Below are 17056 nucleotides of genomic sequence, written 5' to 3'. Positions count from 1 at the left end.
TGGGATTGTTTAGTCTGCGGAAGAGAAGAATGAGGGGGGATTTGATAGCTGCTTTCAACTACCTGAAAGGGGGTTCCAAAGAGGATGGATCTAGACTGTTCTCAGTGGTAGCTGATGACAGAATGAGGAGTAATGGTCTCAAGTTACAGTGGGGGAGGTTTAGGTTGGATATTAGGAAAAACTTTTTCACTAGGAGGGTGATGAAACACTGGAATGCGTTACCTTAGGGGAGGTGGTGGAATCTCCTTCCTTAGAAGTTTTTAAGGTCAGGCTTGACAAAGCCCTGGCTGGGATGATTTAGTTGGGGATTGGTCCTGCTTTGAGCAGGGGGTTAGACTAGATAACCTCTGAGGTCCCTTCCAACCCTGATATTCTATGATTCTATGAACTCTCCCACCCACCCTCCAAAAAAGTTTCAAAGTCAAAATGTTTCAATTCAACTAGAAACTTTTCCTTTCAAAATTTGCATCAATTTTATTAAACAATAAAAAAAATAAAATGCTGAAAATGGAAATGAAACATTGTGGTCAAGCCGAAATGTTGTTGATTCTTTGGACTTGCCAGTGGAACACCCCCCTCCCCCCCCCCCAAAAAACCCCAACAAACAGCTATTTGCCCAGCTCTAGTGTTGTCTCCACAGCTTGCGAAGGACTTTGGGGTGAAGCGGGCCCCTGGAAAGTGTTAAATATTACAGTGGCAGAACTTCGAAGGAAAGCTAAGTGGGAACTCAACCATAGAACTTCCACCACTACTCTGCCCCCAAGGAGAAGAGGAGCCAGCTGAGCGACTCCGACAATTAACTTCGTTTCTAACCCAGTCCTTTTAAGGTAAATTTGCCAGCGTTAATAGAAAAAAGGTATTCTGGTTTTTCATCACCTGCCAAGTCACTTAAAAAATTGTTTTCCCCCTTCTCCCATTTGCACGCACGACTTAATTGCAACAGCTCTTTGATAGCAGATAGGTTCCAGAGAGCTGCCATTCCAGATGTCAGGAGCATGTTAACCGGAAAGGGCCCTGTAGGATATTTATGGTTTTAATTCCTCGGTATAGGGTTTTGTTCTGTCAAGCGATGACTTACGAATTGCTACTCATTTGATCCTGTATTTCCACATCAGTGACACTTTATGAAGGGCTGCTGCCTTCACTGTACCACTGCAGATTTTATGATTCCGCGGTCTGCCAATGCAGCATTGGAAAAGGGGGTGGCGAGGGGCGGGGAGACCTGCGAAGAGAGCAGCCGGGCAACCAGGGAGGCCAAAGTTCTAACTGCAGCTCCGACGCCGATCCCCTGCGGGACGTGGGTAGCTCCGGTAGATGGCTCTGCTGGAGGGCGGGGTTAAAATTAGCAGTTGAGTGGCGGAAGCCTGGGTGGGGGGCTCTCCCTGTACACACAGGGTTGGGTGGGATTGGACTTGAGCGGCCACTGGGACCACTGCTAATTTTGGTGCTAGCTCAAGCAGAGGTAGTGCCCGTATATCTGTCCAAGCAAGACACCTCCTAGCTGCAATGTAAACTTACCCTAAGAGGTTACACAAGAAACCGAAGGGTCTTACAAGCCCTGGCGAGTTTATGAATTCTTGTCATTACCCAGCCATCTCCGTTTGCGGAATAAAAATCCACAGGGCGTTTTATTCCCTCCCTCCCTCCCAACCATAACAAATACATAAAATAAAAGGGACTTTTTATTTTATTTTGTCAATAAAATTGGCACCGGAAGCACCAATTTGAAGTGCATTTTTTTCTTCCCCCAGCCCCAGTCTGAAGGGAAATTGGCTCTTGTTGAATGCAGGATTTTGTTTTGCCGTGGTTAAATGTAAATTGCTCTCAGCCTGTGTCTCTTCCCCCACTCCTGATGAAAGACACTCTCCACACCTTTGTGGCTTTCCCTCCAGGCGGCCTCTGATGGAGATGCCCTCCTGAGAAATGCTCCAGGCATCCTTTGTCTTTGCCAGTGCAGTGTCCCCCCGCCCCCCACACGCCATACTCCCAGATAGGGGTCAGACGCTTGGCTCCTCGGCTGCCGAAAAGCAGCTTGCCGGCAAGCCTCAAGCCATGCATGCACAGGAGGGCAGGCTGAGTAGTCAGGGAATAGGGGACCGAGGAGAAAGACGTGTGGTGTGACAAGCCAGCTTTGCAAGAGCCCTGCAGGCTGCTCCCAGGAGAACCTACAAATGATCTAAGCCAAGCCTGGAAAGGGCCTGCCAAAGGGGATATGGAGGGTTCTCAGCTCAATTCTTGACAGGGCCACGGCTGCAATGGGCACTGCTCGGCCCGAAGCAGATGGTGTAGAGAAAGACCCCTCCATTCCCTCCAGGAGGGCAGCAGGTGGTGGTGGTTTTTACTGCTGCTCTCCACCACGTTCCTTGCTCGGCATCGATAGACAGGTCAACAGGCCTCGCATCTGTCAGCGCAGAGTTCACCCACTGGTTCCAAAGCCACGGGCACCCTGGCAGACTGAGGCTGCCCCCTGTTTAACTGGGAGCCGCATCGTGAGGGTTAGGTCTCTACAGGGCAATGCTCCAGTTAGAGTCCGTTCCGCCCTCCTGTGTATGGCAGCCTCTTCAACTGCACCCAGCCACCTCTGCACTGAGCCCAACCACCAGGCACTCAAACCAAAGTACTGCAGCCCGCAGGAGACCAGACGATGACGTGCCACACACACAGAACAGGCGCAGCCGAGGTACACCCGTGCCTGAGGCCCCTACAATGGCAGAGCATTGATTAGGCGAGAGAGAGCCAGATAATCCTAGCAAGTGACCCACAGCACAGGCTGCAGAGGAGAGCAAAAAATACCCCAAGGTCGCTGCCAACCAGACACAGGGGGAAAATTCCTTCCTGACCTCAGATACAGCAACCAGTTAGTCCCTGAGCAAGTGAACAAGAACCAGCCAGCCAAAACACCTGAGAGAGAGAAAATGCTTTGAGCCCGGAGAGCCCTGCATCCCATCAGCAGGCTGGGAACTCCCTGCTACCCCCGGTTATGTCCACACTGTAATTAAACCCTGCAGTTGGCCTATGTCAGCTGACTCGGGCTTGTGGGGCTGTAAAATTGCAGCGCAGACATTCGGGCTCGGGTTGCATGTGTTACGATTTTACAGCCCACCCCCCCCCCCCCCCCCCGTCAACCCGAGTCACCTGACAAGGGCCAGCTGCGGGGAGAGGGGCATAACTGCAGTCAGTGTAGCCATACCTCAGTGGCTAATTGACTACCCTAATCTTGTCCTATCTGCATGTGTGATTGTACTGCCACTCCTCTGGCTTAAAAGGTACAATATCCTTTCAGGCCTGGGCTATTAATTAAAACCCAGTCATGTTAATTTTAATGCCAAGTTTGAAGATCCTTACTGCATTTTAGTCAGGTAATTGCCACTTGAAAGCGGTTTAAATTGATGTCTTTATTAGACGACACAATACAGAGAGGACTTATAAAGGTTGACATCATATCCTTTAAACGTTCAGTGCTCATTCCCAAGGCTGCCAGGGTCTGTGCCTCTGATCTAAAACAAGAATCCCTTTGGTCTCTGAAGAAGCCAATTCCATGGCAAGAGAAATCTTCAACAGGAGAACAATTCTAGATAGGTTCTTATACCACGCTCCTCACCAGAGTGTCCAAGCACCTTCCAGCAGTGCGTTAAGTGACATCACTAACACCGGGCACATGTAGGAAAGCAAGAATTCTGTGTTGCAAAAGACTGAGGTTTTGGAATTTTTTTGTATTCCTCATCAGAATAAGGAATGCTTTGAAATTTTTGGAGGAAAAAAAAAAAAAAGAGAGAGAGAGACACCCATTTCTCGCTGTCTTGTCCTTTCACCCCTCGCCCCGAAATTTCATCCTGGAGCTGCCCTGAAACTTTCCTAGCTAAATTTTTGTAAAAACCAATACACTTCTGAGAAAAGTTTTAGTTTTGACAAATCAGCATTTTCAAACCAAAAAGGTTTCCTTGCTCTAGTTACGTCTTTGTCTTCTCCCCAGGGGAGCAATGCGTGCAGTGGAATATCTTGTTTTGGCAGGGTTCTTGAGGTTTGGTTTAATTAAAGATCCATGTTGCTATTCTGGCCAATGGAGGATCTGGCTGATTTTCAATGAGGTTCCTCTGAAGGGCTGAGACTGCCATGTGGGAAGGAGGAGGACAGCTGGGATAACAGACAGACCTGCTGATACAAGATCCATTTATTAGCAGAGGAAGACACGGCAGGCTGGGTTTGGGTTCTGAGCAGTCTCGCTGAATGGTTTGAACCAGAGCTTGTTTGGATGCAACCTCAAAAAAGCTGGGTGCTGCTGTGACTCTGGATAAATAGCTCCAGTTTTAGCCATGTTTGTTGGATCAGTGCAGCTTATACAAGGGTTTACAGCTGCGGTGACTGAGGCCCCAACAGATCACCAGTCAAAGGAGCGGCACAGTAACATCCAAGGGCTCCAGCTGAATTCAGGGCCCAGTTGTGCTGGGAGGTATGCAGATACAAAGCTCTGCCCCAAAGAGCTTACAATCCAAAGAGACCCCTTTCTACAGATGGGGAACTGAGACATAGAGACAAGGGACTTACAAAAGGTCACCCAGCAAGTCCATGGCAGAACAGGGAACAGAACCCAGCTCTCCTGAGCCCCAGCGCAGAGGCCACCTCTTCCTCCAGCCAAGTGCGCTGGCCTGCTTTGTATCTGCCCGTGGGGAAATAGCCCCGCTGCAGCACCGGACACCACCTGCATGCTTGAGCCAGGGCAGCCTCATGAGGTCATAGTTCGGCACCCGCGACTGAGGCAGGATCACAATGGGAAGCTGCAGCTGCCACCCACACAGGGAGCTGAGCTGGGACTTCACCACCCTCCGGGTAAGCTTGAGGCTTTCCCACGTGCCCCGGGAGCAGCTGAAGTCAACATCTGTGGAGCTCAGGCCTGCTCTAGGGGCTTGACCGGCAGCCGCTCTGCTACCATAACATAGTGAGGCAGTGGCTTGAAGTGCCAACCAAACAGAGAGGTCCCAGTGGGCTCCCAGCTCAGAGCACAAGCCATTACCCGTGCTCTGCCTTCTCTCACTCACCTGTCGCTCATCCCCTTCCTCCTTTCCTTTGTTCTTTCACGCTCAGGCTCTATTGCGCTGTCTGCCTGTCTTGCATTCTCTCCCAGTCTACTTTGCACTCCTACTTTCCCTCTTCCACATTCTCTCATTCATCTGGTCCTTTTTTTATTTTTTTAAATGGCCCTCCCTTCCTCTCGCTCTCTCCCTTTCCCTGCAGAGATTAAATCCAATGATTTTTACACTGAGACCCTCTGGTAGGCTGGAATTACCAGGGGAGAAGGCCCATAGCAAACGCAAATGAAATTACAAATCACCTTTACGTGAATGCAGGGGAGGAAGGAGATACGGTATGTCTGCTAGAGGATAAGAATAATCGTCCAGAGCTCTGACTACCATGCTCCAAACATGAGGCTTTAAAAATGGATGATCCCCACCCCTTTGCTGCAATGACTCAGCCACAGGGCTCCTGCTGACCCTAGCGGCTAAAGCTGCACAGGCCAATTCCAGTGCCTACTGCATGGAGCGAAGGGTCCTCTTCTTAGCCTGCGTGATGCCCCATATCTGCCTCCTTTCCCCATTCGGCGCCAGGGGGTGCCTCTAGGGGACATCACTGTCTGCATCTGGAAGGCTCCCAGGGGATGGAGAGGCCCACATCCTTCACTCCCAGTGGCCTTGAACAAGGAGAAGAGGCGATAACAAGGTTCTTAAGGCTGCCCTCCTGTTGGCCTCACTGGAAGTGGCCCGTTCCCCCACATAGCCTCTGCTCCGATTCACCAGCAAGGCCTGGTTAACAGGTAGGAGTCTCCTCATCTCCCTCAGAGAGGCAGGGGAGGGGAACTTGACTGGGCTTTTCAGGCCATTGTGGGTTCGGTGCGAGTTCGGACCCAAGATTTGGGTCAGTTCTTATTTCCCCTGGCCCAGCAGCCCCCATCCTAGCTCTCAGGAATGCCAGGGCAGGCCCCAGCGCTAGCGCCTCCCAGTCACAGGAAGGGGGAGCTCAAGGCCATCCCTGCGATGGAGTGAGCCGAGCCCCCTGTGCGGCTACCAAGAAAACAGGCGATCAGGCCAGTAGCAGCTTGCTCAGATGGGATCATCCTCCCCCACATCCCTCCTTCAGAAGATGAACAATGCACTCTATCAGCACGCCAGAAATACAGCGCCAACGTGGCAGCCAGAGAGCTGACAGACACCTGGTGGGAGTACCGAATGCTCTGTGCGGAGGACTTGGCATCCATCAAAAGGCGGAGAGGCTGCGGAGGGAGCAGTCCCCAGGAGCCAGAGGCATGGACCAGGGCTGTGTCAGGCGGAGAAATGAATGGAATTCTTCACAGCGTGTTTCTAGGAGCAATTACTCCTGTGTGCCACCCCATCCCTGCATAAATTGTTCCCTGAACTTTGTTATATACCAAGGGCTGCAGCTGCTTGCTGGGCTGCTAGACTAGCAGCCAAATGCTAAGCGCTATACTTAGTTTGTCATCAACTCTGACAGATTATTACAAAGGTTGCTTCACACAGAGGGGGCGATTGGGTCTAGTGGTTAGAGCACGGGGTCGGGTGACCTGAGCTCTAGGGCCATTATTTATATTAACACAGCACAGGGAGGCCTCTACAACAAACAACCACAACATCAGGGCCCCCTTGTGCCAGGCACTTGACCAAATGCACAGGCAGGGCTCAGGGATGTAAGTGAGCAGGCCTTGCTGGTGAAGCTGAGCAGAGAGGTTAAGTGGGGGAATGGACCATGCTGGACACCGACAAGGCCTTGACAAGAGACATTCCTGGCCCTAAGGAGCTTACAATCTAAATAGACAGAGTGGGAGAAAGGAATGATCATCACCATTTAATAGATGGGGAAACTGGGTCTGGATTTTCATAAGGGCTCAGCATTTAGCAGCCCCCATTGTGACACTCCTGGCTAGAATTGCCAGACCCCAGTTCCCACTCTGCTGAGCTCCTTTGTAAAGAACTCTGAAAGTCTGGCTTCTAACTGATTTGCAGAACCAGGAACTGAATCCAGATTTCCTCAAGTCCCAGTCCAGTGGTTAAAATGGCCAGCTCCGCCTGCGATTTGTTGGGAAATTAGATCATCTCTCTGCCCTTTGCTTCCCCATCTGTAAAATGGGGATAGTGATCTTTGAGATCTATGGATGAAAAGCACAGAGAGTTATTGCTAATGAGACCCTTTCAGATAAATATAATTTAAATTTAAATGTATGCACTGCCTCCAAGACAAGATCCTCGATCAGAACACCCTGAACTTTGTGGCAATTCAAATAAGGCTCTGAATCCAGACTTTGCAGCTCATCCTCCTCTTTGAACCTGTGTGTGTAGGCAGAAGGCAAAACTCCAGGCGGCTCAGGGTTTGGCTTAGATTCAAACATGCATTCAAAATTCAGATACTTCTCCAAAGCACACGTGAATTATTTGAACCTCTCGATTCTGTAACATTGGAGAACAGCTACCACATTCTGCTCCAGAAGTGGCTGCATTTTAGCAGAGCAAGAAGCAATCCCTGAATCTCATCTGGATTGAAGTTTAAATCTGTGAAGAACTCTGGGGGCCATGGAGATGCTCTGATACCCCGTATGGCACATAGAGAGAGAGAGAGGAGCGATTTCTAGGATTATTACTCGTTATGTTTATTAGTTTAATAAGAAAAGCAAAGTGAAATTAACAATTTATTAGAGGAGATTCAGACCCACATTCAAGTCCCTGCCTGGAATTAGGCAAACTGCTTCCTGCGTATCCCAGATGAGTCCTCTAACCACCAGAATATAAAGTCAGAGTCTTGCTCTCTCAGTCACTCCAGTTAGAGCTGTTCCACTTTGTATAAATAATTAAATAGTCGTTTGCCCAGAGAGAGACAGAGACATGTTTCCGTGGAAAGTTTTGTTTCTTGAAAAATTGGCATTTTCCAACAAAAGATGTTCAATCTAAAGATACCCAGCCTGCTCTACCCTACTGGAAATGTCATGGCATGTTTCCTTGTAGTATATTATTTAGCTACTAGACGTCTGTGAGTACGTAGTCCCAGTGAGGGAGTAGTCCCCGGTAAACAAGAGAGGCAAAGTTGGAACTCAAGCTGTGTTGAAATTTTGTCCTAAAGTTATAGCTATTTAACTTCCATCTCTTGTTTAAGGGAGACTGATTCAATACATCACGAGGACAGGAATGGCCAGATAGGAGTATTTTGGCACCTTGGTTTTCTGACCAGAACCTGGAAGGTCAAGGCAGCAAAAGGGAAAGATAAAGGTTTTGAGCTAAACCTTTTCAGATTTCAATACAGGTTTCATTTGGCTTGACTGAAATGTTAGGCTGAAGGCTCCAGGAAAGAGAGGTTTTTATTTTACCCACACTAGTTTGTTTACCCTTATTCAGTGGTTCTATTTCCTTGATCTCAGAAATCTTAATGGGACAAAGGGATAGCAGACAGCTCCCTACAGCAAACTGGCCTTTTCTTACGTACGGATTACAGAATGGTGATTAGGAGAAACCTCTACCCATCCTGAGCTAAAAGAAGCATCTCTCTTTGTTGGCAGTAGTAATCGATTGCTTAGCTTTGCTCCATGGGCCAGCCACTGAGGGCATGGCATGACCATACCAGTCAGTACTTCCCACTGGTTAGATTGAGAGGAAAGTTGGAATGGAGACCTCTAGGGAAAGCAACTTATTGCCGGGAGCAGTGTTGGAAATTCAATAATTCTCTCTGAGTCCATATTGAACCAATGTAGTCATAGGAGGTGCCATCTCCTCGGTGGAACATTAAGTGGAGGGCTGAATGACTAAAATACCTCAGGGTCATCTGCACACAGATAGGGTTATTAAACCCAGTGGCCTAACCAAATTCCAAGCCATCTGCCTATCTAAATAGTTACCCCTTTAGCATTGGTATGAGCTACCCCTCATGTGACACCGCTCTGCAGCGTTACTGGCATCTAATGACGGCTGCACTCCATCCCAGAGGTAGCTGCAAGTCAACGTGACGAAGCAATGCCTACATCTGTGGTCTGTAAAGCACTTTGGGATCCATCAGGGTGAAAGAAGCTATATAAATTGAAATTGTTGTTATTGTTATGGCTCCAGTTATGAAAGCCAAGAGAACCAGTTTCGGGAAAGGGTCAACATAAATCACCTTTTTACAGCAGTCAGTTGAGGAGGCTTTGCCAGAAGCAAAAGGCAGGATTGAATGGGAGACTGCCAAAGACCCCCTGCCACAGGAGGTGGTGCTGGCAATTCACTAGATGGCGCCCCTCCCTCACGGCACTTATAAAGCAATGCATCAGCATATTATTGGGTGCCGCCTTTTGCATGCAACATAAAATGGCGGCATTGATCATTTGTGGGTGTTAAAGATCTCACAGCACTTTCTGCGAGAGCAAGGGGGTTAACCTCAGGCTCTCATTAAATGCCAGCTTTCCGAAATCCTCCTGCAGTTTCAGTTGGGTACACTATTCTTCACATCCTTTCCTAAACTTCCTGTGGGCTGTTAAACAGCTACCGTGTTGTACCCCAGAAGCAGCTGCATTTTAATGGCACAAGAGCGCACATCATCTGGATTTCAGTTTAAATGTATAAAGAGCTCTGGGACCCATGCTGGCACTCCGATAGCCCATGCAGAGCGTGGTCGAGAAAGAGAAGAGATATCTAGGGTTAATCCTCAGTGTTACGTCTATTCTGAGTTTTAAAAAACCCAAAGCAAAGTGAAATTAGCAACAGTTTATTAGAGGAGATTTGTGATCTGTGGAAACACATGGTCTCCAAACTAATTAGGATCCTGGGCCTACCAATCCACGGCAGTTTGCTAGCACGCTTCAGCACAGTCATCCCTGACTGATACATTTACAAGGGAGAAAACCACACGAAACATAAGAGGATTCTCCTTCTTAAGTGTTTAAAACCGATAACCAAAATAGGTGTGTAATGTTGCCATTACAAATATCATTCTAACACTTTCTGATTCTTCCCTCCCCACTTTACTCTGAAGTGTGTAAGCTATTATGGAACAAGAAGAGGCCACCTTTTAAATCTCATTCACTCCAGCTCCTGATGGATGTTTTCTCCTCTGAAGCTCAGTTTCACATAAAAGCATCTCAGTGCGATGTTGTAAATCTGGTTTACATCAGCTTTTATGGGAGGCTTGGCCAAATCTTGGTCTAAATTACTAGTTTATTGCTCAGAGTGGTTAGTTGGTAAATATATTTTTCTAAATGGCATTTGAAAAAACGGTGTGAAGTTGTTGGTAATGGCATAGAATTAACATGGCTTCTTCAAATAAGCTTTTTGTGGTGTATTGTCCATGGCCACAAGAGTGAAAAACTAGAGCAGGGCAAACAACAGATATTTTTGGCAATTCATTGCTGGATGAACCAAAAACATTTTTCAAATTTTTCAGTGAATCTAAAAGTTAAACAATAATAAATAATAATAATAATTTAAGTCAAATTAAACATTTTGTTTGATCCAACAATATTTTTGGTTTGGATTGTAAACTTTTTAATTTTTAAACTTAAATTAAAGGGACTTTTAAAACAAACTTTTCATTTCAAATCGGAAGAAACAAAACATTGTTTCAAAAATGTTGAAATGAATCATTCTGAATTGTTTTTATTTTTGCAATCTTCCCCCCAGCAGAACAATTCAGTGGAATTGACACAAATTCACAATGGTGTTCTCTCACCAAATCTGCATTTTTTGGCCAAAAAAAGTTCTGGTCAAAACATTTCACACAGCTCTAGTTCACACACAGAGTATTTATCATGTTTCAGAGTAGCAGCCGTGTTAGTCTGCAATCGCAAAAAGAACAGGAGTACTTGTGGCACCTTAGAGACTGACAAATTTATTTGAGCATAAGCTTTTGTGGGCTAAAACCCACTTCATCAGATGCATCCAATGAAGTGAGCTGTAGCTCACGAAAGCTTATGCTCAAATAAATTTGTCAGTCTCTAAGGTGCCACAAGTACTCCTGTCCTTTTTGCGAGTATTTATCATGTAACAATCAGAACAGTTTGTCCCTGTATAGGGTCCCTCATAGTAGAGAAGAAGCAGGACTCTGCTGTGATGAATATAGAGGAACTCAGCTGCTCGTCACAGACCAACCCTTGGTTCTCTCTGGCCTTCCAGATGCCATACTGAGTAACACAGCCTATGCTGCTGACTGTCAAACTTTCTCCACCAGAAGCTCTCAAAATGATTTATAGATTAATGCAGTAAAGCTCACAGCAAGCAGGGAAATTCCAATTCTCCCTTATACATGGGGAAACTGAGGCAGCACAGCACTAGGAAGTGACTCGGCTGAGGTCTCACTGCAAGTCAGGTACAAAATTGGAAACAATCCAAGAGTCCGGTCTCCCTGTTCTAACCACTAGTCCACAATGAAACAAACATCCGCACATGCCCAAGGTACAATGCCTGGCATAATGGGGCCATGACCCTAAACTAGGGTGTCCAGAGGGTGCCATATTAGCAAGGATACAGAATTATATCTCCAGCAGATGTGACGGTGACTGTTGTGTCAAAATACAGAGTGCTGGTATGGGATTATATCCTTCCCACAGTGCTCGAGGATGGAAATAGATCTAGGGATAACACTGCATTTCTCCTGCACAGCAGCACAGATCTCTACCAGTACAGCCAACGGGGCAACTCCATTCGCTGATAGCAGCAGCAGGTAGTTGCACTCTAACGGACCAGTCATAAGAGGATGTTGTGAGACACATTGCAAGGACAAGCAGTAAGTACCACTACTACTTGGGGTGGATATTTACCCTGTCCTCTAACTACCCTGTACAAGTGCCAAAAATACCACACTCCACTTAGCTAAAGCAGGGGGTAATTTTCCAGAACAGGGGATAAACACCGTGCCTTCCATATGGGGAATGGAGTAAATACTGACTTGCAAGTACCCAGATCCAGGGGTAAATAGCAGCTGTTAGAGGTTTCTTGCACCTGCCTCTGAGCAGCTGGTTCTGTCCACTGTTAGGACAGGACACTGAACTAAATGGACCTCTCTGGTCTGATCTGATCATTTCTATGTTTTATCCAGCAAGACGGTGAGTATCCACCTGGCTTTCCAAGATAGACACCGCCCCCCACCACTCACACAATGGCGGGCAAGTTCCCATGCCACCCGCTCAGGGCTAGGAATAAGAACACCTTGTCTACCCACCCCCCTACCCTGAGCCCTCGCTCTGGCGAGCCAAAGGTATAGGGCATACCCTGATCCTATCCATCACATGCTGGATTGCCCTGCTGTTGGCTGCTCAGAAAGGCTGCTTTGCTTTGCAGACAGAGATGAGCTACTGCAGACAGCTCTACGACCTGCAGCCTGGACCTGAATCAGCAACTAAGGCCCCTGTCTGTAGGCACCTGCATCTTCCCAGGAGTCAAAACCTCTCCAGCTTGCCCCCTCTCTTCCCTTCCCCGCCCCTTGCCATTTAAATTCCTACAAAGCCCTTTAAAGGCAATGCTCCCTCAGCTGCCTATAGCGAATAGTTTTCCTTTTCTTCCCCCCTCCCCCTCATGTGCTGAGTCAGCTGTTCCAGAAGCAGCAATTCCTATCAGTGACTGACGGGAGATACTGCCTCCAGCAGTGATGGCTAAGCAGGCGTGGGAGGCTGGCAAGCACAGCAAAGAAATTAACAAATCTCGGTTAAACTGGAGCCTCTCTCAGGCCAGCATGGTGCTGCATTCTAGCTGTCTCAGGTTTTGATATTACTGTACTTCTCACACTATTCTTATAATAGTGCTTTGGCTTCCTATTGTGCCTTCTGTAGTGTCCCCCGCTACCGAGAGGCGATCTGTCACAAATACAGAGGGAGGCTGCTGGATACAGGTAGATCTTGCTGTTCTCTTGGGTTTCCAGATCTCTAACTAGCGCAGCTTACGCTACTGACTGTCACCTCTACAAACACTTTACAGATTATTGCATTATCCCCACAGCAGGTTGGGAGAGATCGATTATCCCTTACAAATGGGGAAACTGAGGCACAGCACTGGGCAGTGACTTGCCTGACATCACAGGGGTCACTGTCCAAATCAGGAGTCCCATCTCCCTGCTCTAACCATTAGACCACACTGAACAAAAGAAAGCGAAGTGCCATTACCGACAAGAATACTCCAGAACCCCGGAGCCCTATTCCTGCAGCATACTCAGTACCTAAACGACAGCCATTTGGCATGATCTCACCTTTGGCTCTCAGGCTTTGACTGCCTTCTTGTCCCCTGTCCCAATCATCAATATTGATTTTACTATCTGCGTTATTACCCCATTTGGGAATCTATTTTCTTGTTTTTGTGCAGATTGTGGTTTATAGCACAAGCCCTCGTTTTAGCCCATCACAGAGTAATTATCTTGCCCCAGTGGCAAATCACGGTGCTTATATTACACTGAGAAATCATTGGGCTTCCCTCCCTCCCACCTCTCCGCAGCCAAGTGGTTTGGTTTATTATTACAGAGCACAGCAGAGCAATTGCAGGTTCCTGAGCTGCAGGAGAAAGCCAAGGCTCCGGAGCAATGTGGCCCCCTGCAGATCTACTATCTGGGGGCCAGGTCTGTCATGTAGCCAGCCCCTACCCCTCAGGTGTACAGGCCCCATGGCTCTCAGCCTTTGTCCTGGGATGGGCAATCCTGGACAGAACTCTTCCTTCTTTTCTTGGCCTTTTGGGTCTTTGTCATGGTGAGAAAACAACTCCCAGGGGATAATTAGAGCAAGGAGGAGAAGTTCTTGCCACATCCCTGTCTGCAGGGCCTGAGAGTGGCATTCCTACAGAGGGAGCTGGGTATTCCAGGCCCTGAGGAGGAGAGGAAGAGGCTGTTCCCCCTTTTATTCCCATCCCTGCTCCCCTGGAACCCACCCAGGTAGGAACGTGATGGGCTAATGCCAGGACTCACCTCTCCTTTCTGATAGTACAGCAAGACTCTCCTGCTTTCACTTCCCCTGTTATTGCCCCATCCGAGGGCGTAGGCTGGCTGGCCTGTATCTGAGATGTCCTCATGCCTAGTAGCAACAAGGTCCATGCTTGGTGTGGCCTGTTCAGAGCTCTTAGGAAGTGGCAAAAATGGCAAAGTCCCCTCCGGGCCACTAGGTCAACCCCGAGGAAAAGGCTGAAAAAAGTGGATTCCCAGCCTGAGGTGGTGAAGCAAATGGGCACATTCTGGGGAGAGGCTGAGCCCAGCTGGGACAGATTGGAAGAGCCACAGGTGGCTAATCAGTAGCAGCAGCTACCAGGGAGCAGAGATCATTTAAACAACACAGGGATGTTCCCTTCTCACAGGCAGACACAGGGATCTAGCAAACCTGTCCTCCCTTCCAGAACACACGGGGTCTCCACTCTCTCTTTCCCTCACCCCAAATTTCCTCCACATCTAAGCAAGAGGTCCCTTCCCTGAAGTCCAGGGTGCTTGTAGAGGTGCTGTACCCTCTTCTGATGGAAGATAACGGTCTACGACTATTACCAGCTAATGGAGTTAACCCTTTCGCTTAAGCAGGAGAGGTCTGAGTTGTGCTGGTCCTGCATTCATGCTCTACTCATGACCCATGCAGAGGGTTGTTGTATTTGGATCCATCTCTATTGCAAACCTCTGGATTCTTTTTAACTCTGCTCCTTAACGCTAGACCTCATCCTTTCCCCAGACAGCAAAGAGGCACCATTGTTAGAACCCCTCCAGTGCTCATACGTCGCCAGGCCTATTACAGCTGCTGGGTAACCCGCTCCGGGTGACCTGCTTTGAGAGTGGGGCTTCCTGACCCCTGCACCCAATTAGCAGAACAGACGATGTGGAACGTGCACTTGACACTGGTGTGATTTAATGATAATAACCGGGTTTCAAATATTTATTACAATGGCTGTTTTTAATAAATATTTCATGAATGCCAATTTTTTCTCTCCCCCTCGGTTGCCAGCTCTGTGGGCTTAATTTGCCTTAATGAGGATAAAAATTGCTCTGATAAATTGCTTCCTCGTACATGCACAGGAGGTGAGAGAGGTGCCCTCTTGAAATGTTAGCTAGGAGCAGCTGAGGGCCTGGCTTTGGCGAGTGGGCTCCGAGCTCTGCAGCACAATGGAAAACGGTGGGCCGACAGCAGGCAGGAGACAATTCTGTCTATTCAAAAGAAATATCTGCTAGCAAATTGGGAAGCAGTGCGGCTAATGATTAGGGGACTGGGCTGTGACTCAAGAGAGCCGATGTGATCTGATCTGTTTCTGACTTGACCTGCTGTGTGATCTTGGGCAAGTCACTTCCCTGCTCTGTGCCTCAGTTTCATAGAATATCAGGGTTGGAAGGGACCTCAGAAGGTCATCTAGTCCAACCCCCTGCTCAAAGCAGGACCAATCCCCAATTTTTGCCCTAGATCCCTAAATGGCCCCCTCGAGGATTGAGCTTCCAACGCTGGGTTTAGCAGGCCAATGCTCAAACCACTGAGCCATCCTTCCCCCACACTGACCCTCTATTTGCATTGTAAGCTGTGTTGGGCCGGCACTATCGCTCACTCTATGTTTGCACAGTGCCTGGGACGCTGGGGTACAAATCACTCTAGGAATTCCCATACGACTACTAATAATGTGGCTAATTTAATTTCTTTGCTCTTCTTTGGCACTGCTCCAGGGCCTGTTATCCAGGGATCTCACAGTGCTTTACAAACATTCATTCAGCCACATGCCAAACCCGCGAGATCGCTCAGGTTTGGAATGGCCTCCCTTTTCTCATCATCATCGTCATGCGGCAAGTTCTGGGGTGAAACTCAGCAGCTGTTTAACACCGCACAGCATCACTGCACAACAGTTTATGTTTCATTAGTATTTGTTATTGGTTTCTGGGGGTGTCCCTGAATCCTGGGAACCCTGCGCCCACCTTTAGGCAGGCAGAGTGTAATTACCCAGCTAGGAATTTGGCTAAGGCACCAGGGTTAACGCTGCTGTTTAATGTAAAGCACCATGACGTTTTTAAAGCTGATCAACAGTTAGGGCCTTGTTTTATATAGTTCATCTGAATGCCAGTACAGCTCCCCCTAAGAGCATGCTGGGGAGCTGATTTAGAGTCAACTCAGTGGGAAAATGTGCCTACGAAGGACCAGATCCTGCAAAAACACATCTAATTTTTACACACTGTGAATGTGTCTTTGCTGGATCAGCATCTAAGGCCCAGATCCTAAAAGGAATTTAGGTTCCTAACTCCCATTGATTTCAATGGCACTTAATTGCCCAGATAACTCTGAGGATCTAGGTCTAAATCACAAACGCCACTCCTTGCACCACTGATGTGTCATTGTAGGGGTCTCCTACCCACCTCGTGACCTGGCCGCCTAACCCTGCTTGGTTTACAAGATCCATCAGGATCACATAGGGTGACCAGATGTCCCGATTTTATAGGGACAGTCCTGATATTCGGGGCTTTGTTTTATATAGGTGCCTATTACTGCCCCCACCCTGGTCCTGATTTTTCACATTTGCTATTTGGTCACACTAGGATCACAGCATAAGCCCTTATGGCTGTTGTGTTTCCATTCCATTGGTATTTGTGCCATCTCCATAGCTCCCCCAGGAATAGCACAGCGTTCAAGCCAACCTCCTAAACTTTAGGAAGGGTGTTGAATCTCTATCTGGCTAGATTCTTAAATGGCTCCTCCCCTGAAGGGTTCATGTAGCGTTCATGCACCTGGAAACAGCCAGGGCACACCCTGACTGTTGTGTAGGAGTAATGCACACATTGCTCTGTCCAAGGACATGGACCATGGGAAGTCAATTAAAGGACAGTAACCGTGGGAAGCTTCCTTGGCCTGGGCTCAAGGCCTGAGAACTAGGATTGTAGTAGATAAAGGCTGGTAAATAAGAATATTAATCAAAGTCATATTATTTCCTTTGTTGATGCCTTCTGCGGTTGGAGAATGTAATGCGCGGGGGGAGAGAGAGAATAAAGGGGAAGGTGGAAAGCTGACAGGCAGCAGCCTGTTAGCAGACGAGCCGCTTGCTCGCTAAAAGCTGTGTTCCGTCTTGTCATTGAACCGCCACAACAGGCGCCCAAACGTGGGGCCCTCAGCACT

General features: G+C 48.1%; 1 long non-coding RNA gene across 1 annotated transcript in view; it reads right to left on the bottom strand.

Moving 5' to 3' along the window:
* Positions 1–14676, bottom strand: part of LOC122463533 — a 48410-nt gene extending 33734 nt beyond the window's left edge. The window contains exon 1 of the long non-coding RNA XR_006286982.1: positions 13906–14676. This is a non-coding gene — a long non-coding RNA (uncharacterized LOC122463533). The remainder of the gene's footprint in view (positions 1–13905) is intronic.
* Between the last annotated feature and the right edge of the window lie 2380 nt (positions 14677–17056).

Source organism: Chelonia mydas, chromosome 22 (genome assembly GCF_015237465.2).
Source record: "Chelonia mydas isolate rCheMyd1 chromosome 22, rCheMyd1.pri.v2, whole genome shotgun sequence".
In the NCBI taxonomy this organism is placed as follows: domain Eukaryota; kingdom Metazoa; phylum Chordata; order Testudines; family Cheloniidae; genus Chelonia; species Chelonia mydas.
This window is presented reverse-complemented; position numbering and strand designations above follow the sequence as displayed.